At 47.6% G+C, this 23,628-nt stretch overlaps 1 protein-coding gene across 1 annotated transcript in view; it reads right to left on the bottom strand.

The window, feature by feature from the left end:
- The window catches only part of LOC128689519 (uncharacterized), a 292,248-nt gene extending 270,423 nt beyond the window's left edge, over positions 1-21,825 (bottom strand). Inside the window, exon 1 of the mRNA XM_070086504.1 lies at positions 21,686-21,825. The gene's annotated coding sequence lies outside the window, so the exon portion shown is untranslated. The remainder of the gene's footprint in view (positions 1-21,685) is intronic.
- Between the last annotated feature and the right edge of the window lie 1,803 nt (positions 21,826-23,628).

Below are 23,628 nucleotides of genomic sequence, written 5' to 3' on the forward strand. Positions count from 1 at the left end.
TGAAATTAATATTAAACTTTCAAATTCTGTCCTCCTCAAGGATCCTAGCCCTTTAATGGAGGGATTATCTGAAATGCAAGCAACAAATTTAACTGAGCTTCTACAGTCATATCCTAATATTTTTTCGGATGTGCCGAAAAAATGTATGTTAGGTTATCATGATGTAGATGTGGGAAACTCTAAACCAATTAAACTCTCCCCCTACAGAGCTAATCCTGAAAAGCAAAGGCTGCTTCAGCAGGAAGTAGAATTTTTGTTAAAGCATGGTTTAGTGGAGGAGTCATCTAGTCCATGGGCTTCACCGTGCATCCTTGTGAAGAAGGCTGATGGAGGGTTTCGTATGTGTACAGACTACCGTAAAGTGAACGAGGTCACAATTACAGATGCTTACCCTCTTCCTCGTCTGGATGACGTAATTGACTTTGTGGGTAAGGCTACTTTTGTGTTCAAATTAGATCTCCTTAAAGGCTACTATCAGGTACCTTTGACAGATAAGGCGAAGGAAATCTCTGCCTTCGTAATTCCAGGAGGTCATTATCAATACACAGTTACCCCCTTCGGAATGAAAAATTCCCCATCTTCATTCCAGAAACTTATCCATCAGGCTATTAACTCTTTGACTGTTTCAGGCCCCTCTCTGAAACTGTCATTCTATGTCGCCAAATATTCAAAAAAAAAAAAATTATTTTTTCTTATGAAAATGTTAAGATTATTTTTCTGAGTGTTTTAGTCCAAAAAAAAAAAAATTTGCCATCGGTACTTACCGAGATATAGAGCCGTGAAGTTTGCAGCAAATGAGCCGCGTATGGCAACAGCGGCGACTGCCGCTCACCTGGTAAACTTTAGTTTACTTGTAACTGAAGGTTTTTTGTTTTTTTCATTATTTTATTTTTTCACATAACTTATGTGGCCTATGAGACCAAAATAAGGTGCAATGTACATATATACACTCGTATACAACACAATAAGCACACAAACATAATTATCAATATATTGTTTACAAAACTTGTTTACAAAAACAAACAATCAACCTCCTCCTCCTTCTCCTCCTCCTTCTCCTCCTCCTCCTTCTCCTCCTTCTCCTCCTTCTCCTTCTCCTCCTCCTCCTCCTTCTCCTCCTCCTTCTCCTCCTCCTTCTCCTCCTCCTTCTCCTCCTCCTTCTCCTCCTCCTTCTCCTCCTCCTTCTCCTTCTCCTTCTCCTTCTCCTCCTCCTCCTCCTCCTCCTCCTCCTCCTCCTCCTCCTTCTCCTCCTCCTTCTCCTCCTCCTTCTCCTCCTCCTTCTCCTCCTCCTCCTTCTCCTCCTCCTTCTCCTCCTCCTTGTCTTGTGTGCGAGTGTGTGGCTTATAATTGTTTTGAGTCAGAAGTCGGCAGCTGTCAAAGTGACATATTGTCTCATTACTCACTCCCCCTCCCGCCTGTCAAAACAATGGGGTCGGATGCTGCTTCCCCTCCTCCATTCTATCTAATTATCTTTCTCCCTCATTCTATATCTTTCAATCTGTCTCTCTTTCTATCTGTCTGCCTATCTCTGTCTCACAGGTACACATAAATACAAGTATACATAGTGTAAATTACCTAGGATAACCCAAGAAATCCAGACAAAGTGCTATACTCTGCTTGAAGATGTGAGTAAATGTGATGACACAGTCTTGTGGCTCTCTCTGAGACAGAGAGCTAGATGGACAGACAGGGAGCTTGACAGACAGACAAATAGACAGACAGAAATGTTTGTGTACCAGCAAAAACAAAGGGAGGGCGATGGTCATGTAATATTTCCTTATCAGCTCTACCCTCGTTTACGCTCATCAAAGTCAGCTCTTATCAGATGTTATCTCCCCTTATCTTCTCACTGTCATGGGGTGGACTTTTTTTTTTCTTGCTTCAAGGGAACAATATTATTACATCTTCTTCTTCTTCTTCCTCCTCCTCCTCCTCTTCTCCTCCTCCTCCTCCTCCTCCTCCTCTTCATCCCCTCCTCCTCCTCCTCCTCCTCCTCCTCCTCCTCCTCTTCCTCCCCTCCTCCTCCTCCATTGCTTTTGGTCTCAAACTCCTCCAAATCATGAAATTGATCTTCACTGACACTTCTATCTGTGTTAGAGCATCACTTGGGAAGAGAAGAGTCCCAGATTTGCTGGGGAATCACATATTTCTTACCACTAGACATGCTGAAAAAGGACAACTGAAATGGCATTCCCACAATGCACCACTGGCTCCCCGATTTTTTTTATATGGTGCACACTGACCATGGAGACCCATTCTCTCACATGTGGGCCTACCAGCTTTCTCCTGCTTAATTTGAAGCTGCTAGAATTTATGCGTATAAATACGTCAGAAACATTGGCTCGTAAGACGTATTTATACGTCGGAAACAGTCAAAGGGTTAAAGGACTTGAAGGCATGGCAGCGTACCTAGATGATATTGTTGTGGTGTCTGATACTTGGGATCAACACCTACTTAGACTTAAGGCTCTGTTTGAGACCTTTAAGAGTTCCCATTTAACAGTTAATTTATCTAAATCTTCCTTTGGCCAGGCCACTTTTCTAGGCCATGAAGTAGGTAGTGGTAAAGTGGCACCTTAACTTGCTAAAGTTCTTTCTATTAAAGATTATCCAGTTCCTCATGATAGGAAATCTCTTCAACGTTTCCTAGGCATGATAGGATTTTACAGAAGATTCTGTAAGAATTTCTCAGATATTGTAGCCCCTCTTACCTCTCTTACCAGTCATAAAGTTCCCTTTAATTGGACGTCAGAATGTAACACTGCTTTTAATAAAGCAAAAAGATTATTGTGTACTGCACCCATTCTCTTGTCTCCAGACTTCTCCAAACCTTTTTCATTACAGGAGTTGCAGCCTGTAGCATACTTTTCAGCCAAGTTCCAGCCACATCAGAGGGCTTACTCTACCATTGAAAAAGAAGCCCTCGCGCTTGTACTGGCTTTGGAGCATTTCGATGTTTATGTGGGCCAGACATCGCAGGTGGTCACAGTCTACAGTGATCACAATCATATATACTGTATATATATATAGTGGACCCCCGGTTAACGATATTTTTTCACTCCAGAAGTATGTTCAGGTGCCAGTACTGACCGAATTTGTTCCCATAAGAAATACTGTGAAGTAGATTAGTCCATTTCAGACCCCCAAACATACACGTACAAACGCACTTACATAAATACACTTACATAATTGGTCGCATTCGGAGGTAATCGTTATGCGGGGGTCCACTGTATACAGTGGACCCCCGGTTAACGATTTTAATCCGTGCAAGAGGGATAATTGTTATGCGAAATAATCGTTATGCGAATGAATTTTCCCCATAAGAAATAATGGAAATAAAATTAATCCGTGCAAGACGCCCAAAAGTATGAAAAAAAATTTTTTTTACCACATGAAATGTTAATTTTAATACACACAAACTGAAAAAGGCATGCACAATTACATGACACTTACTTTTATTGAAGATCTGGTGATGATTGATGGGATGGGAGGAGGGGAGAGCATTATCTTCTTACTGTTTAGAAGGGGAATCCCCTTCCATTACGACTTGAGGTAGCAAGTCCTTTTCCGGGGTTACTACCCTTCTTCTTTTAATGCCACTAGGACCAGCTTGAGAGTCACTGGACCTCTGTCGCACAACAAATCTGTCCATAGAGCTCTGTACCTCCCGTTCCTTTACGATTTGTCTAAAATGGGCCACAACATTGTCACTGAAATAGTCACCAGCACGGCTTGCAACAGCTGTGTCAGGGTGATTTTCATCTATAAAGGTTTGCAGTTCAACCCACTGTGCACACATTTCCTTAATCTTTGAAGTAGGCACAATGGATTCCACAACTGGCATAGGCTTCTCAGGGTTAGCCCCAAACCCTTCAAAATCTTTCTTAATTTCCATACTAATTCTCACCCTTTTTACCACAGGGTTGGCACTAGAAGCTTTCTTGGGGCCCATGGTCACTTATTTTCCAGAAACAGCACCGAAAACACTGTAATAATACGAAATATTCCGAGTGTATGCTTGGATGTTACCGCGGAGGCTGGCTGGTAAACAATGGGACGGGCGGCACATGTGAGGGCACATTGGACGCGTCTCGGACGAAAATCGGTGAGCGGGTTTTTAATCGGTATGCGCGGCAAAAATTTTGCGATAAAAGTAAGCGGTATGCGGAAAAATCGCTATGTGATACCATCGTTATGCGGGGGTCCACTGTACATATATATATATATATATATATATACAGTGGACCCCCGGTTAACGATATTTTTTCACTCCAGAAGTATGTTCAGGTGCCAGTACTGACCGAATTTGTTCCCATAAGAAATATTGTGAAGTAGATTAGTCCATTTCAGACCCCCAAACATACACGTACAAACACACTTACATAAATACACTTACATAATTGGTCGCATTCGGAGGTAATCGTTATGCGGGGGTCCACTGTATATTTTTTTTTTTATCACACTGGCCGATTCCCACCAAGGCAGGGTGGCCCGAAAAAGAAAAACTTTCACCATCATTCACTCCATCACTGTCTTGCCAGAAGGGTGCTTTACACTACAGTTTTTAAACTGCAACATTTACACCCCTCCTTCAGAGTGCAGGCACTGTACTTCCCATCTCCAGGACTCAAGTCCGGCCTGCTGGTTTCCCTGAACCCCTTCATAAATGTTACTTTGCTCACACTCCAACAGCACGTCAAGTATTAAAAACCATTTGTCTCCATTCACTCCTATCAAACACGCTCACGCATGCCTGCTGGAAGTCCAAGCCCCTCGCACACAAAACCTCCTTTACCCACTCCCTCCAACCTTTCCTAGGCCGACCCCTACCCCACCTTCCTTCCACTACAGACTGATACACTCTTGAAGTCATTCTGTTTCGCTCCATTCTCTCTACATGTCCGAACCACCTCAACAACCCTTCCTAAGCCCTCTGGACAATATATATATATATGTATATATATATATATATATATATATATATATATATATATATATATATATATATATATATATATATATATATATATATATGTATGTATATATATATATATATATATATATATATATATATATATATATTTTCAACAAGTCGGCCGTCTCCCACCGAGGCAGGGTGACCCAAAAAAGAAAGAAAATCCCCAAAAAGAAAATACTTTCATCATCATTCAAGACTTTCACCACACTCACACATTATCACTGTTTTTGCAGAGGTGCTCAGAATACAACAGTTTAGAAGCATATACGTATAAAGATACACAACATATCCCTCCAAACTGCCAATATCCCAAACCCCTCCTTTAAAGTGCAGGCATTGTACTTCCCATTTCCAGGACTCAAGTCCGACTACATGAAAATAACCGGTTTCCCTGAATCCCTTCACTAAATATTACCCTGCTCACACTCCAACAGATCGTCAGGTCCCAAGTATCATTCGTCTCCATTCACTCCTATCTAACACGCTCATGCACGCTTGCTGGAAGTCCAAGCCCCTCGCCCACAAAACCTCCTTAACCCCCTCTTTCCAACCCTTTCGAGGACGACCCCTACCCCTCCTTCCTTCCCCTATAGATTTATATGCTTTCCATGTCATTCTACTTTGATCCATTCTCTCTAAATGACCAAACCACCTCAACAACCCCTCTTCTGCCCTCTGACTAATGCTTTTATTAACTCCACACCTTCTCCTAATTTCCACACTCCGAATTTTCTGCATAATATTTACACCACATATTGCCCTTAGACAGGACATCTCCACTGCCTCCAACCGTCTCCTCGCTGCAGCATTTACCACCCAAGCTTCACACCCATATAAGAGTGTTGGTACTACTATACTTTCATACATTCCCTTCTTTGCCTCCATAGATAACGTTTTTTGACTCCACATATACCTCAACGCACCACTCACCTTTTTTCCCTCATCAACTCTATGATTAACCTCATCCTTCATAAATCCATCTGCCGACACGTCAACTCCCAAGTATCTGAAAACATTCACTTCTGCCATACTCCTCCCCCCCAATTTGATATCCAATTTTTCTTTATCTAAATCATTTGATACCCTCATCACCTTACTCTTTTCTATGTTTACTTTCAACTTTCTACCTTTACACACATTCTCAAACTCATCCACTAACCTTTGCAATTTTTCTTTAGAATCTCCCATAAGCACAGTATCATCAGCAAAAAGTAACTGTGTCAATTCCCATTTTGAATTTGATTCCCCATAATTTAACCCCACCCCTCTCCCGAACACCCTAGCATTTACTTCTTTTACAACCCCATCTATAAATATATTAAACAACCATGGTGACATTACACATCCCTGTCTAAGACCTACTTTTACCGGGAAGTATTTTCCCTCTCTTCTACACACCCTAACCTGAGCCTCACTATCCTCATAAAAATTCTTAACAGCATTTAGTAACTTACCACCTATTCCATATACTTGCAACATCTGCCATATTGCTCCTCTATCCACTCTATCATATGCCTTTTTCTAAATCCATAAATGCAATAAAAACTTCCCTACCTTTATCTAAATACTGTTCACATATATGCTTCAATGTAAACACCTGATCTACACATCCCCTACCCACTCTGAAGCCTCCCTGCTCATCCGCAATCCTACATTCTGTCTTACCTCTAATTCTTTCAATTATAACTCTACCGTATACTTTTCCTGGTATACTCAGTAAACTTATTTCTCTATAATTTTTACAATCTCTTTTGTCCCCTTTCCCTTTATATAAAGGGACTATACATGCTCTCTGCCAATCCCTAGGTACCTTCCCCTCTTTCATACAATTATTAAACAAAAGAACCAACCACTCCAACACTGTATCCCCCCCTGCTTTTAACATTTCTGTCATTATCCCATCAGTTCCAGCTGCTTTACCCCCTTTCATTCTATGTAATGCCTCACGTACCTCCACCACACTTACATTCTGCTCTTCTTCACTCCTAAAAGATGGTATACCTCCCTGGCCAGTGCATGAAATTACCGCCTCCCTTTCTTCCTCAACATTTAAAAGTTCCTCAAAATATTCTCGCCATCTACCTAATACCTCCCTTTCCCCATCTACTAATTCCCCTACTCTGTTTTTAACTGACAAATCCATACTTTCCCTAGGCTTTCTTAACTTGTTTAACTCACTCCAAAAATTTTTCTTATTTTCATTAAAATTTCTTGACAGTGCTTCTCCCACTCTATCATCTGCTCTCCTTTTGCACTCTCTCGCCACTCTCTTCACCTTTCTTTTACTCTCCATATACTCTGCTCTTCTTATAACACTTCTGCTTTGTAAAAACCTCTCATAAGCTACCTTTTTCTCTTTTATCACACCCTTTACTTCATCATTCCACCAGTCACTCCTCTTTCCTCCTGCCCCCACCCTCCTATAACCACAAACTTCTGCCCCACATTCTAATACTGCATTTTTAAAACTATTCCAACCCTCTTCAACCCCCCCACTACTCATCTTTGCACTAGCCCACCTTTCTGCCAATAGTCGCTTATATCTCACCCGAACTTCCTCCTCCCTTAGTTTATACACTTTCACCTCCCTCTTACTTGTTGTTACCACCTTCCTCTTTTCCCATCTACCTCTTACTCTAACTGTAGCTACAACTAAATAATGAAACGATATATCAGTTGCCCCTCTATAAACATGTACATCCTGAAGCCTACCCATCAACCTTTTATCCACCAATACATAATCTAACAGACTACTTTCATTACGTGCTACATCATACCTTGTATATTTATTTATCCTCTTTTTCATAAAATATGTATTACTTATTACCAAATTTCTTTCTACACATAGCTCAATTAAAGGCTCCCCATTTACATTTACCCCTGGCACCCCAAATTTAACTACTACTCCCTCCACAACATTTTTACCCACTTTAGCATTGAAATCCCCAACCACCATTACTCTCACGCTTGATTCAAAACTCCCCACGCATTCACTCAACATTTCCCAGAATCTATCTCTCTCCTCTACACTTCTCTCTTCTCCAGGTGCATACACACTTACTATAGCCCACTTTTCACATACAATCTTTATTTTACTCCATATAACGGGATTTGTTTGGTAGTATGGTAGCAGGGAGTAAATGATAACTTCTTCTTCAGAGGCTTCTTTGTTTATTGTTTATGTAGTGGTGGGTACACAGGCTTGTGTGTTTGTGCCCATGGCCCGGGAGGGCCATCCCACGAGAGAGAGCTACTAGTACTTGTGACTTGCTGCTAGGCCGCTGTGTGAGTGAGAGCGAGGCAAGGGCAGACAGGCTGGCGTGCCTACCGAGAGGCCTGTCTACAGAGGGCAGCATCTGAGTGGCGCGAAATATGAACTAAGCCGGCAGACAGCATGGGCTGTCTGTGCAGACAGTACAGGCTGTCTACATACACTTGGCCACCTACCGCGTGTTGTCCTGACGCGACAATACTGGTGGTAAAAGAAACTCGGACTCTCTCTCGTAGGAACAGGGCACAGAACACAAAATAAAAACATATATATACATATGGACATGGAAAAATAACTTCCTACAGGGAGGGAAGAAAAAAACATGTGGGGTGTGCTAAACATCGTGGTCAAAGGCAGTGAGCGTCGAAGGGCATCACTGCACGCCTTCCTGCATCTGGACAGATACTGCAACACAGGAGACATCGCTGCGGCTGAGCTGTGACGTAACAGGTTACGGTCTCCTCTGGAATGGTGAAGCAGTCATCGTAGGAGTCACTGCAGGTTTCACTCAACCTGGGGCATGACATGCTGGCGCCCTTGAGTGATGCGTCGACAAAACTCGGCAACTGGGCAGGACTTCTGGCAAGCGACTCAGGAGGACACTTCTCGACTGGTACTGTCGCTGGGCTGTCACTGCCGGCGAGCGTGGAGCGAGTCGTGGCAGAGACGACTGGGCGAAACATCTGGGAGTTGTAACATCATACACCAGACTGCAGTGAGAGAGCTAGCAGTCAAAGTGACATCTTCTTTGTGCAGGCTGCTCACTGAAGCTTGTGACACGAGGCTGACACAGCGTGTCATTCTCTCGATGGTTGGAGTTACAGCAGAGGTTAGTCTAAGCATCCCCAGACTTGTTTCTCTACATATAACTGCACTCTGACGGTCTGGAGGTGAAGTGAAACAAATCTCGATGGGAATCGTAGCAGGTACGATTCTGCAGAACATCACGAGCGACAAGCATAAAAGCCTTCTGTACAAGAGGGCTCGGTCACTCGGGGCTGTCTGATAGCTGTCAAACGCACTGGTCACATCGGGTGACTTAGCACAGTGGTGCTACTCAGGTCTGGCTCAGCCCTCACTGGACACACGGAAACTTGAACTAGCAAATGATACTTTTCTGTGCACAAAGCTGACACTAAGACATATACTAAAAAGTGAGAACACTGACTGAGAGGAATTATTTAACACAAGACATATATCTTCTCTCAATCTTCTCGACATTACTGAAATAATTACTAGAACACTCGATGTGACATGTGATGTCAGACGTGATGTCGCGAGGTGACGTCAGCAGCACTGTGACATCAGCAGACATCTCGAGGTGACGTCAGGCAGACATCGTGACGTCATGAAGTCGGGCAGCAGCATCGTCAGTGACATCAATGTGATGCGGGCAGCAGACCACTGCATGAGGCCTGGGACATCTGGTAACTCACGTGGCTGGTAGATCTACGTGACATCGCCCACACCCATGTGGCGTCGTGATCCACGTGGCATCGTGATCTACGTGGCTTGCTGATCTACGTGGCTTGCTGATCTACGTGGCATGCTGATCTACGTGGCTTGCTGATCTACGTAGCTTCGAGTGGCCTCGGGCACTCGGATACACAGCTCTGGCAATGAATTCACACGGAAAACAGCAGAAAACACAGCAGAGGGAGTGGGCAGTCGTGAGTGTATGGTAGACGGGTGAGCATGAGTAGGGCGAGCACGGGCAAGGTGAGGAACAGCCACTTCCTCTCCTCCTCCCCCACCCACAAACACGTGGAGAAGCTCACACTGGATGCAGAAATCACCACGAAACTCACCTCTGGCTTGCTGAAACAGCTGTGCTGAGCTGAACAACAACAGCAACATACAAGTGACGCTGAACACGTGACCTGAGAAACAGCGTGGGACACTGTAGCGTGGAGTCACTTACAATTCTCGGAGAATTTCGGCAAATTTCGGCCTGGATCCTGCTTGTACCTGTGTCTGGATGCTCAAACGTGCAGACACGACATCAGGATAACTCGTTGAGAGACGGATGCTTGTTGTATGGGATGATGAAGTGAAGATGACTTCATACCTCGTCCTTCCTCTCTCTGGGCAAACAACTGCTGTGACCACCGCTGCTACCAATGTTTAATGGGTTTATTGGTAGGTGCTGCAAGCGGGTGGTTAAATGATACGTCTTCGGAGGCTTCTTACTTTATTGTTAAGTCGTGGTGGGTACACAGGCTTGTGTGTTTGTGCCCATGGCCCGGGCAGGGCCATCCCACGAGAGAGAGCTGGGAGTACTTGTGTCTTGCTGCTAGGCCGCTGTGTGAGTGAGTGGCAAGGGCCGGCAGGCTGGCATGCCTACCGAGAGGCCTGTCTACAGAGGGCAGCATCTGAGTGGCGTGAAATATGAACCAAGCTGGCAGACAGCATGGGCTGTCTGTGCAGACAGTACAGGCTGTCTACATCCACATAATCCTTGAATTTATACATTTGTAGTCCCTCTTTTCCTGCCATAGCTTATCCTTCAACATTATTGCTACTCCTTCTTTAGCTCTAACTCTATTTGAAACCCCTGACCTAATCCCATTTATTCCTCTCCATTGAAACTCTCCCACCCCCTTCAGCTTTGTTTCACTTAAAGCCAGGACATCCAGTTTCTTCTCATTCATAACATCCACAATCATCTCTTTTTTATCATTTGCACAACATCCACGCACATTCAGACTTCTCACTTCGACAGTTTTCTTCTTCTTATTCTTTTCAGTAATCTTTACAGGAAAAGGGGTTACTAGCCCATTGTTCCCGGCATTTTAGTTGACTTTTACAACACGCATGGCTTACGGAGGAAAGATTCTTATTCCACTTCCCCATGGATATAAAAGGAAAAGTAATAAGACCAAGAACTATTAAGATAAAATCAAAGAAAACTCCGATGAGTGTGTATAAATAAACGTGTACATGTATGTGTAGTGTGACCTAAGTGTAAGTAGAAGTAGCAAGACATGCCTGTAATCTTGCATATTTATGAGACAGACAAAAGACACAAGCAATCCTACCATCATGTAAAACAATTACAGGCTTTCGTTTTACACTCACTTGGCAGGACGGTAGTACCTCCCTGGGTGGTTGCTGTCTACCAACCTACTACATATATATATATATATATATATATATATATATATATATATATATATATATATATATATATATATATATATATATATATATATATATAGGTGGTTCGGACATGTAGAGAGAATGGAGCGAAACAGAATGACTTCAAGAGTGTATCAGTCTGTAGTGGAAGGAAGGCGGGGTAGGGGTCGGCCTAGGAAGGGTTGGAGGGAGGGGGTAAAGGAGGTTTTGTGTGCGAGGGGCTTGGACTTCCAGCAGGCATGCGTGAGCGTGTTTGATAGGAGTGAATGGAGACAAATGGTTTTTAATACTTGACGTGCTGTTGGAGTGTGAGCAAAGTAACATTTATGAAGGGATTCAGGGAAACCGGCAGGCCGGACTTGAGTCCTGGAGATGGGAAGTACAGTGCCTGCACTCTGAAGGAGGGGTGTTAATGTTGCAGTTTAAAAACTGTAGTGTAAAGCACCCTTCTGGCAAGACAGTGATGGAGTGAATGATGGTGAAAGTTTTTCTTTTTCGGGCCACCCTGCCTTGGTGGGAATCGGCCGGTGTGATAATAAAATAAAAAAATATATATATATATATATATATATATATATATATATATATATATATATATATATATATATATATATACACACGAGGGTCCACTGGATATATATATATATATATATATATATAGGTGGTGGAGGTGGTGGTGGTGGCGGCGGTGGTGGCGGCGGTGGTGGCAGTGGTGGCGGCGGCGGCGGCGGCGGCGGCGGCGGCGGCGGCGGCGGCGGCGGCGGTCGTCGTCGTCTTTCTAATCTCAACAATTCTCTCCGTCCCTTAGACATCAAGCATACTTTCCGCCAGACTAACACTCTTCGCACTAATCTCGTTCACACCTCTCCACCCTCTACAGATGTTCCTGGTGTCTACTCTATTTCTTGCTCCTTCTGTCCTCTTCAATACTTCGGAGAAACTGGTCGATCTCTTTCTGACAGACTTAGGGAGCACAAAAATAGTGTTAGGCTTGCCGACACTAACAATGCTCTTTTCTGTCACGTCAGAGATCATAGCCATCCTATTGACTGGTCTTCTGCTAAAACTATCTTCCCTACTTCCAACTCGAACAGTCGCCGTCTAGTTGAATCCTCTCTAATACACAACTTTCCTTGTATGAATCTTAGCCCTGGCTTTGTCTCTGTAGATGCCTTCCTCTCCCACTACATTGTAAAATGCTCCAAACTTCAGAACACCCATGACTTAACCTGACTCCTCATTTTTTCTTTTTCTTTTTCTTCTTCTCCCTCTTCCCCTTTCCTCTTTCCTTTTTCTCCTCTGGGTTGTCTTTCTTCCTTCTGTCTCGTGTTTCTGTTCCTTCTTTATTTATTTCACCACTTCCCCTTTCACCCACCTCAGTGCACTTGCTCTCCCTCTGTGGGCACCTAGCTCCCTTGCAGTGCTCCCCTTTCTTTGTATTTGACTGGGTCCTCCTCCTTATTCCCCACTACTACCACTACCACTACTACTATCTCTACTACTACTACTACTACTACTACTACTACTACTACTACTACTACTACTACTACTACTACCACAACCACCTCTTCCTGCCTATATATAGCCGTCCTGCTCCACTTCTGGTTAGTGTGTCTTTGTAAATGGTCCAAGTCAGACTGAAACATCGTCGTAAGCCTCTCTCTTTTACGTGCGGTTATTTGTATACCAATGTTATATTAAGTGCGGCCTGTCGTTTAGTAGGCAACACTTTCCCTTCACACACTGAGTGTCTGCGGTTCAATCCCTGGCCAGGTAGAAACACTGTGCATGTTTCCTTACACCTGTTGTCACTGTTCACCTAGCAATAAGTAGGTCCCTGGGTGTTAGTTGGCTGTTGTAGGTGGCATCCTGGGGTACAAGACTGAAGGACCCAATGGAAATAAGACTGACAGTCCTTGATGCACTGACTTTAATAATAATAATCTTTATTTACTACATGTACATGGTATACAGGCATAGCTGACATAGCTGACATCGATGACATATTACTATATATAAAGATACTTGTTATGCAGAGCATTTCGGGCAAATTCTGTTAATTTTGTCCCAGGATGCAACCCACATCAGTTGACTAACACCTAGGTACCCATTTTACTGCTAGGTGAACAAGGACAGCAGGTGCCTTAAGAAAACTTGTCCTAATGTTTCCAGCCGTACCGGGGATCAATGTGTGAGCTGAGTGCACTGGCAATCGACCTACTGGACACCATAGAAAGACTGATGCCAACATGATTTGGTGTTCCCAGATGGTCACCCATCCAGGAACTGTTGCTTAACTTTACTGATAGGAAAAGAAACGATGTGTTCAACATGGTATGGCCGTTCTTCGGTTATCCTGGGAGGCTAACCCTCCTGGGGTTATCCTGGGAGGCTAACCTTTCCTGGGTTATCCTGGGAGGTTAACCCTCCATGGGTTATCCTGGGAGGTTAACCCTCCCTGGGTTATCCTAGGAGGCTAACCCTCCTGGGGTTATCCTGGGCGGCTAACCTTCCCTGGGTTATCCTGGGAGGTTAACAAACCCTGGGTTATCCCGGGAGGTTAACCCTCCCTGGGTTATCCTAGGAGGCTAACCCTAGTGGGGTTATCCTGGGTGCCTAACCCTCCCTGGGTTATCCTGGGGGAGATTGACCCTCCCTGGGTTATCCTGGGAGGCTAACCTTCCCTGGGTTATCCTGGGAGGCTAACCATCCCTGGGTTATCCTGGGAGGCTAACCCTACCTGGGTTATCCTGGGAGGCTAACCCTCCCAGGGTTATCCTGGGAGGCTAATCCTCCCTGGGTTATACTGGGAAGCTAACCCTCCTGGGGTTATCCTGAGAGGCTAATGCTCCCTGGGTTATCCTGAGAGGCTAACCCTCCCTGGGTTATCCTGGGAGGCTAACCTTCCATGGGTTATCCTGGGAGGCTAACCTTCCATGGGTTATCCTGAGAGGTTAATGCTCCCTGGGTTATCCTGAGAGGCTAACCCTCCCTGGGTTATCCTGGGAGGCTAACCTTCCATGGGTTATCCTGGGAGGCTAACCCTCCCTGGGTTATCCTGGAAGGCTAACCCTCCCTGGGTTATCCTGGGAGGTTAACCCTCCCTGGGTTATCCTAGGAGGCCAACACTACCTGGGTTATCCTGAGGCTAACCCTCCCTGGGTTATCCTGGGAGACTAACCCTCCATAGGTTATCCTGGGAGGCTAACCCTCCTTGGGTTATCCTGGGAGGCTAACCTTCCCTGGGTTATCCTGGGAGGCTAACCCTCCTGAGGTTATCCAGGGAGGCTAACCCTCCTGGGGTTATCCAGGGAGGCTAACCCTCCCTGGGTTATCCTGGGAGGTTAACCCTCCCTGGGTTATCCTGGGAGGCTAACCCTCATGGGGTTCTCCTGGGATGCTAACCCTCCCTGGGTTATCCTTGAAGGCTAACCCTCCCTGGGTTATCCTGGAAGGCTAACCCTCCCTGGGTTATCCTGGGAGGCTAACCCTCTTTGGGTTATCCTGTGAGGTTAACCCTCCCTGGGTTATAATGGGAGGCTAACCCTCCCTGGGTTATCCTGGGAGGCTAACCCTCCTGGGGTTATCCTGGGAGGCCAACCCTCCCTGGGTTATCCTGGAAAGTTAACCCTCCCTGGGTTATCCTGGGAGGTTAACCCTCCCTGGGTTATCCTGGGAGGCTAACCCTCACTGGGTTATCCTAGGAGGCTAACCCTACTGGGGTTATCCTTGGTGGCTAACCCTCCCTGGGTTATCCTGGGAGATTGACCCTCCCTGGGTTATCCTGGGAGGCTAACCCGCCCTGGGTTATCCTAGGAGGCTAACCCTCCCTGGGTTATCCTGGGAGGCTAACCCTCCCTGAGTTATCCTGGGAGGCTAACCCTCCCTGGGTTATCCTGGGAGGTTAACCCTCCCTGGGTTATCCTGGGAGGCCAACCCTCCCTGGGTTATCCTGGGAGGTTAACCCTCCCTGGGTTATCTTGGGAGGCTAACCCTCCATGGGTTATCCTGGGAGGCTAACCCTCCCCAGATTATCCTGGGAGGCTAACCTTCCCTGGGTTATCCTGGGAGGCTAACCCTCCCTGGGTTATCCTGGAAGGCTAACCCTCCCTGGGTTATCCTGGGAGGCTAACCCTCCTGGGGTTCTCCTGGGAGGCTAACCCTCCCTGGGTTATCCTGCGAGGTTAACCCTCCCTGGGTTATCCTGGGAGGCGAACCCTCCTGGGGTTCTCCTGGGAGGCTAACCCTCTCAGGGTTATCCAGGAAGGCTACTCCTCCCTGGGTTATCCTGGAAGGCTAACCCTCCCTGGGTTATCCTGCGAGGCTAACCCTCCCTGGGTTATCCTGGGAGGTTAACCCTCCCTGGGTTATAATGGGAGGCTAACCCTCCCTGGGTTATCCTGGGAGGCTAACCCTCCTGGGGTTATCCTGGGAGGCCAACACTCCCTGGGTTAGCCTGGGAAGTTAACCCTCCCTGGGTTATCCTGGGAGGCTAACCCTCCCTGGGTTATCCTGGGAGGCTAACCCTCCCTGGGTTATCCTGGGAGGCTAACCCTCCCTGGCTTATCCTGGGAGGTTAACCCTCCCTGGGTTATCCTGGGAGGCTAACCCTCCCTGGGTTATCCTGGGAGGCTAACCCTCATGGGGTTATCCTGGGAAGTTAACCCTCCCTGGGTTATCCAGGGAGGTTAACCCTCCCTGGGTTATCCTGGGAGGCTAACCCTCCCTGGGTTATCCTGGGAGGCTAACCCTCCCTGGGTTATCCTGGGAAGCTAACCATCCCAGGGTTTTCCTGGGAGGCTAACCCTCCCTGGGTTATCCTGGGAGGCTAACCTTCCTGGGGTTATCCTGGGAGGCTAACCCTCAATGGGTTATCCTGGGAGGTTAACCCTCCCTGGGTTATGCTGGGAGGCTAACCCTCCCTCGGTTATCCTGGGAGGCTAACCCTCCCTGGGTTATCCTGGGAGGCTAACCCTCCTGGGGTTATCTTGGAAGGCTAACCCTCCCTGAGTTATCATGGGAGGTTAACCCTCCATGAGTTATCCTGCGAGGTTAACCCTCCCTTGGTTATCATGGGAGGTTAACCCTCCCTGAGTTATCCTGGGAGGTTAGCCCTCCCTGGGTTACCCTGAGACGTTAACCCTCCCTGGGTTATCCTGGGAGGTTAACCCTCCCTGGGTTATCCAGGGAGGCTAACCCTCCCTGGGTTATCCTGGGAGGTTTACCCTCCCTGCATTATCCTGGGAGGTTAAGCCTCCCTGGGTTATCCTGAGAGGTTAACCCTCCCTGGGTTATCCTGGGAGGCTAACCCTCCCTGGATTATCCTGGGAGGCTAACCCTCCCTGGGTTATCCTGGGAGGCTAACCCTCACTGGGTTATCCTGGGAGGCTAATCCTCCTGGGGTTATCCTGGGAGGCTAACCCTCCCCGGGTTATCCAGGGAGGTTAACCCTCCATGGGTTATCCTGGGAGGCTAACCATCCCTGGGTTATCCTGGGAGGCTAACCCTCCCAGGGTTATCCTGGGAGGCTAACCCTCCCTGGGTTATCCTGGGAGGCTAACCCTCCATGGGTTATCCTGGGAGGCTAATCCTCCTGGGGTTATCCTGGGAGGCTAACCCTCCCTGGGTTATCCAGGGAGGTTAACCCTCCCTGGGTTATTCTGGGAGGTTAACCCTCCCTGGGTTATTCTAGGAGGCTAACCCTCCCTTGGTTATCCTGGGAGGCTAACCCTCCCTGGGCTATCCTGGGAGGCTAACCCTCCCTGGGTTATCCTGGGAGGCTAACCCTCCTGGGGTTATCCTGGGAGGCTAATCCTCCCTGGGTTATCCTGGGAGGTTAACCCTCCCCGGGTTATCCTGGGAGGCTAACCCTCCTGGGGTTATCCTGGGAGGCTAATCCTCCTGGGGTTATCCTGGGAGGCTAATCTTCCCTGAATTATCCTGGGAGGTTAACCCTCCTTGGGTTATCCTGGAAGGCTAACCCTCCCTGGGTTATCCTGCGAGGCTAACCCTCCCTGGGTTATCCTGCGAGGCTAACCCTCCCTGGGTCACCCTGGGAGGCTAACCTTCCTGGGGTTATACTGGGAGGCTAACCCTCCCTGGGTTATCCTGGGAGGTTAACCCTCCCTGGGTTATCCTGGGAGGCTAGCCCTCCCTGGGTTATCCTGGGAGGCTAACCCTCCTGTGGTTATCCTGGGAGGCTAACCCTCCCTGAGTAATCCTGGGAGGTTAACCCTCCCTGGGTTATCCTGGGAGGCTATCCCTCCCTGGGTTATCCTGGGAGGTTTACCATCCCTGCATTATCCTGGGAGGTTAACCCTCCCTGGGTTATCCTGGGAGGTTAACCCTCCCTTGGTTATCCTGGGAGGTTAACCCTCCCTGGGTTATCCTGGGAGGCTAACCCTCCCTGGGTTATCCTGGTAGGCTAACCCTTCCTAGGTTATCCTGGGAGGCTAACCCTCCATGGGTTATCCTGGGAGGCTAATCCTCCTGGGGTTATCCTGGGAGGCTAACCCTCCCTGGGTTATCCAGGGAGGTTAACCCTCCCTGGGTTATTCTGGGAGGCTAACCCTCCTTGGGTTATCCTGGGAGGCTAACCCTCCCTGGGCTATCCTGGGAGGCTAACCCTTCCTGGGTTATCCTGGGAGGCTAACCCTCCTGTGGTTATCCTGGGAGGCTAACCCTCCCTGAGTAATCCTGGGAGGTTAACCCTCCCTGGGTTATCCTGGGAGGCTATCCCTCCCTGGGTTATCCTGGGAGGTTTACCATCCCTGCATTATCCTGGGAGGTTAACCCTCCCTGGGTTATCCTGGGAGGTTAACCCTCCCTTGGTTATCCTGGGAGGTTAACCCTCCCTGGGTTATCCTGGGAGGCTAACCCTCCCTGGGTTATCCTGGTAGGCTAACCCTTCCTAGGTTATCCTGGGAGGCTAACCCTCCATGGGTTATCCTGGGAGGCTAATCCTCCTGGGGTTATCCTGGGAGGCTAACCCTCCCTGGGTTATCCAGGGAGGTTAACCCTCCCTGGGTTATTCTGGGAGGCTAACCCTCCTTGGGTTATCCTGGGAGGCTAACCCTCCCTGGGCTATCCTGGGAGGCTAACCCTTCCTGGGTTATCCTGGGAGGCTAACCCTCCTGAGGTTATCCTGGGAGGCTAACCCTCCTGGGGTTATCCTGGGAGGTTAATCCTCCCTGGGTTATCCTGGGAGGCTAACCCTCCCTGGGTTATCCTGGGAGGCTAACCCTCCCTGGGTTATCCTGGGAGGCTAACCCTACCTGGGTTATCCTGGGAGGCTAACCTTCCTGGGGTTATACTGGGAGGCTAATCCTCCCTGGGTTATCCTGGGAGGTTAACCCTCCCTGGGTTTTCCTGGGAGGTTAACCCTCCCTGGGTTATCCTGGGAGGCTAACCCTCCCTGGGTTATCCTGGGAGGCTAACCCTCCCTGGGTTATCCTGGGAGGCTAACCCTCCCTGGGTTATCCTGGGAGGCTAACCCTACCTGGGTTATCCTGGGAGGCTAACCTTCCTGGGGTTATACTGGGCGGCTAACCCTCCCTGAGTTATCCTGGGAGGTTAACCCTCCCTGGGTTATCATGGGAGGTTAACCCTCCCTGAGTTATCCTGGGAGGTTAACCCTCCCTGGGTTATCCTGGGAGGTTAACCCTCCCTGGGTTATCCTGGGAGGCTAACCCTCCCTGGGCTATCCTGGGAGGCTAACCCTTCCTGGGTTATCCTGGGAGGCTAACCCTCCTGAGGTTATCCTGGGAGGCTAACCCTCCTGGGGTTATCCTGGGAGGTTAATCCTCCCTGGGTTATCCTGGGACGTTAAACCTCCCTGGGTTATCCTGGGAGGCTAACCCTCCCTGGGTTATCCTGGGAGGCTAACCCTCCATGGGTTATCCTGGGAGGCTAACCCTACCTGGGTTATCCTGGGAGGCTAACCTTCCTGGGGTTATACTGGGAGGCTAACCCTCCCTGGGTTATCCTGGGAGGTTAACCCTCCCTGGGTTATCCTGGGAGGCTAACCCTCCCTGGGTTATCCTGGGAGGCTAACCCTCCCTGGGTTATCCTGGAAGGCTAACCCTCCTGGGGTTATACTGGGAGGCTAACCCTCCCTGAGTTATCCTGGGAGGTTTACCCTCCCTTGGTTATCATGGGAGGTTAACCCTCCCTGAGTTTTCCTGGGAGGTTAACCCTCCCTGGGTTATCCTGGGAGGTTAACGCTCCCTGGGTTATCCTGGGAGGTTAACCCTCCCTAGGTTATCCTTGGAGGCTAACCCTCCCTGGGTTATCCTGGGAGGTTTACCCTCAATGGGTTATCCTGGGAGGCTAACCCTCCCTGGGTTTTCCTGGGAGGCTAACCCTCCCTGGGTTATCCTGGGAGGCTAACCTTCCCTAGGTTATCCCGGGAGGCTAACCCTCCCTGGGTTATCCTGGGAGGCTAACCCTCCCTGGGCTATCCTGGGAGGCTAACCCTTCCTGGGTTATCCTGGGAGGCTAACCCTTCTGGGGTTATCCTGGGAGGTTAATCCTCCCTGGGTTATCCTGGGAGGTTAACCCTCCCTGGGTTATCCTGGGAGGCTAACCCTCCCTGGGTTATCCTGGGAGGCTAACCCTCCCAGGTTTATCCTGGGAGGCTAACCCTACCTGGGTTATCCTGGGAGGCTAACCTTCCTGGGGTTATACTGGGAGGCTAACCCTCCCTGGGTTATCCTGGGAGGTTAACCCTTCCTGGGTTATCCTAGGAGGCTAACCCTCCCTGGGTTATCCTGGGAGGATAACACTCCCTGGGTTATCCTGGAAGGCTAACCCTCCTGGGGTTATCCTGGGAGGCTAACCCTCCCTGACTTATCCTGGGAGGTTAACCCTCCCTGGGTTATCATGGGAGGTTAACCTTCCTTGAGTTATCCTGGGAGGTTAACCCTCCCTGGGTTATCCTGGGAGGTTAACCCTCCCTGGGTTATCCTGGGAGGTTAATCCTCCCTGGGTTATCCTGGGAGGCTAACCCTCCCTGGGTTATCCTGGGAGGTTTACCCTCCCTGGGTTATCCTGGGAGGCTAACCCTCCCTGGGTTATCCTGGGAGGCTAACCCTCCCTGGGTTATCCTGGGAGGCTAACCTTCCCTAGGTTATCCTGGGAGGCTAACCCTGTCTGGGTTATCCTGTGAGGCTAACCCTCCCTGGGTTATCCTGTGAGGCTAACCCTCCCTGGGTTATCCTGGGAGGCTAACCTTCATGGGGTTATCCTGGGAGGCTAACCCTCCCTGGGTTATCCTGTGAGGCTAACCCTCCCTGGGTTATCCTGGGAGGCTAACCCTCCCTGGGTTATCCTGGGAGGCTAACCTTCCCTAGGTTATCCTGGGAGGCTAACCCTGCCTGGGTTATCCTGTGAGGCTAACCCTCCCTGGGTTATCCTGTGAGGCTAACCCTCCCTGGGTTATCCTGGTAGGCTAACCTTCATGGGGTTATCCTGGGAGGCTAACCCTCCCTGGGTTATCCTGTGAGGCTAACCCTCCCTGTGTTATCCTGAGAGGCTAACCTTCCCTAGGTTATCCTGGGAGGCTTATCCTCCCTGTGTTATCCTGGGAGGCTAACCCTCCCTGGGTTATCCTGGAAGGCTAACCCTCCCTGTGTTATCCTGGGAGGCTAACCCTCCCTGGGTTATCCTGGGAGGTTAACCCTCCCTGGGTTATCCTGGCAGGTTAACCCTCCCTGGGTTAACCTGGGAGGCTAACCCTCCCTGGGTTATCCTGACATTCACAATAATAATAATGGTAATCTAGTGTCTGACAGATTTGTAGATGAATGGTTCAGAGAACCGACATGTTGATAAATTAGACACGTTCTTCAAGTTTCTCCTACGTGTGGACTGCTGAAGCCACTGTGTGGCGAAACATTTCCTAAATAAAGATACCCAAGAGTTGCATGTGTGTCTAATTTATCAATGGTAATCTAGTTGACAATAAATACAAATTTATAAATTGAAAGCCACTTAAATAAAGCATAATAATATATGATAATATAACTCCATGGTGGAGCCTTGATGCTGGTGGAGGGCTCTTGATCCCAGGAACTGGAGTTATGTTTAAGAAAGGTAAACTCAGGTCAGTGAGTTATTTTAAGATTTTTACTCTAACATAACTTACACATTTGATGCAAGGAAATGGAAACTAGTTCTAATTCCTTGGATCAAGAGCAATTCATCATCGGGGATTTACTCCAGAAAGGAAGACAACGAAGTCAATGAACATATTTCACAAGGTTTTTTTTACTCTGCCACAAGTTTTATAATGCTCTCACCTCTCATGTGATGCAGTAGGTGTTGGAAAGCAAGTAGTGAGGGTATGTTGGGCACAGGGTATGTTGGGCACAGGGTATGTGGGGCACAGTGCGAGGGAAACATGTGATAAAACACTGTCTTATGTTGTTGTTGTTGTGGGTTATAGGGTCACTGACACTGTGCGCCGTATCGAGCCGTCCACTGCCCGGTAATGAAACCTCGACCAAACTGGAAGGAAATTTGTTGGTTTATTATGGTACAGATATTTATTTATTTATTTATTTATTTATTTATTTATTTGAATATGATACAGTGAAGTACAAAGGAATACAGTTATTACAGTGCAACATGCCAAAGCCCCTTGTATGCAGAGCATTATGGGCAGGATTAAAATTATCTTAAGATTAACTAAGCAACGATATATTCAGTGATAAAAACATTATTGTAAACAGATAACAATTTAGCACAAATGAGTATTACAAAGACACGTCATATGGTCATTTACTGTGTTGCTGAGCATTCAATAGAATGGAGTATTTTGTCAGGTAATGTAATTGTGGAAAATTTTATAGGGTGCTTATCTGTATGTACCTCAACATTATATACATACAAGTAATCTCATTGGGAGACAACCATATTGTTTACCGTAGTCACCCCGTGTAGACATGTGAGAAAACTTAACCACCTCTGGTCACTACAGGTGGCCCCTCGACCCTCACAATCTTGTCCACATCTATCCGAGACCAGTATAAATTGGGTAGCACCCTCAAGCACGACGCTACTAATTAATTGTGGACTGTATAGATTATGTTAGTTTAGCTGAATGAAGGGGGGGGGGTAGGATACACATGGATACATCCATCAAGGAAAAACATTTGTACATAATCCCACCAGTTACCAGATGTTCTCTGGTGGTCACTTGATGTAGCTGGATCACTCATAACCTATCCAATTACAACATACCTAACTGGCCAGCATCAGTCTGCTATAACTAGAAGGGTTACTTAACTGTGGGTGATTGATACTCCTTATTTCCTCCATTCCCCATCTCATTTCGATGTCCTGCTACACCGACACGGTTCTTATTCCAGCAGGACGAGGTATCCGTCGGTTTGTCCCGGTTTAGAAGTCGTGATTCCATAAAGCTTCATTATCCTCGGTATGAGAGTCACGCGTTCACTCGGAGCAGGGCGATCTATTTCACATCCCGCATTCTCTTAACTCAATGTTATTATCACTGATTACATTACCATTCACAAGACGATTTAACGTCTCATAACTATTATACACATTAGAGGTCACTCCATTAAGATCTGAGGCCGATGAGCGAGGAGTAACACACGGGTATTTCCCCTGGACACACACCATGGCCGTGCACCTGTCACACCAGGTCGAACATTATTCACTAATTTTACCACCCTTTTACGGTGGTCCCGTAAATCACGTTCCCTCACTCTTCACTAAGGACAGTCACGACACTTCCTATTATGAATTGAGGCCTATATTGATCCTTAGGCCGCCGTGAACGCCAGTTTCCTCATTCCCGGTTTTCTCAGCCTCCTCACCCATTCAAAACACTCCCGCCACCTCGTGCCCCAGCTCGACCCCCCACCCCCCTGCACATCTGCGCAGGCGCAGCGGGAACCCAGCTGGTTCCATTAAAAATGCAAATACATTTTGACCCAAATCAACACATTAAACACTTATTAGGCACTATAGCTTCGGAAATTAAATAATTTCCACACTGCAGCCGGGCGTTAGTTAGTTTAATATGTTTATTATGCACCCCATACCCATCCTGTGGGCGGTAGTCAAAAGATTACAGAGGTACATAATTGGTCCAGGGACTGGACTCCAAAGTTTTGATAGCTGAGCAAGTTACAAAGGTAATGAACTAGATCTGGTCATAATCATGACCAAGTTACAAAGGTAATGAGCTCCAGGTAGAGCTGGTCACACTCAT

Source organism: Cherax quadricarinatus, chromosome 18 (assembly GCF_038502225.1).
Source record: "Cherax quadricarinatus isolate ZL_2023a chromosome 18, ASM3850222v1, whole genome shotgun sequence".
NCBI classification, from domain to species: domain Eukaryota; kingdom Metazoa; phylum Arthropoda; class Malacostraca; order Decapoda; family Parastacidae; genus Cherax; species Cherax quadricarinatus.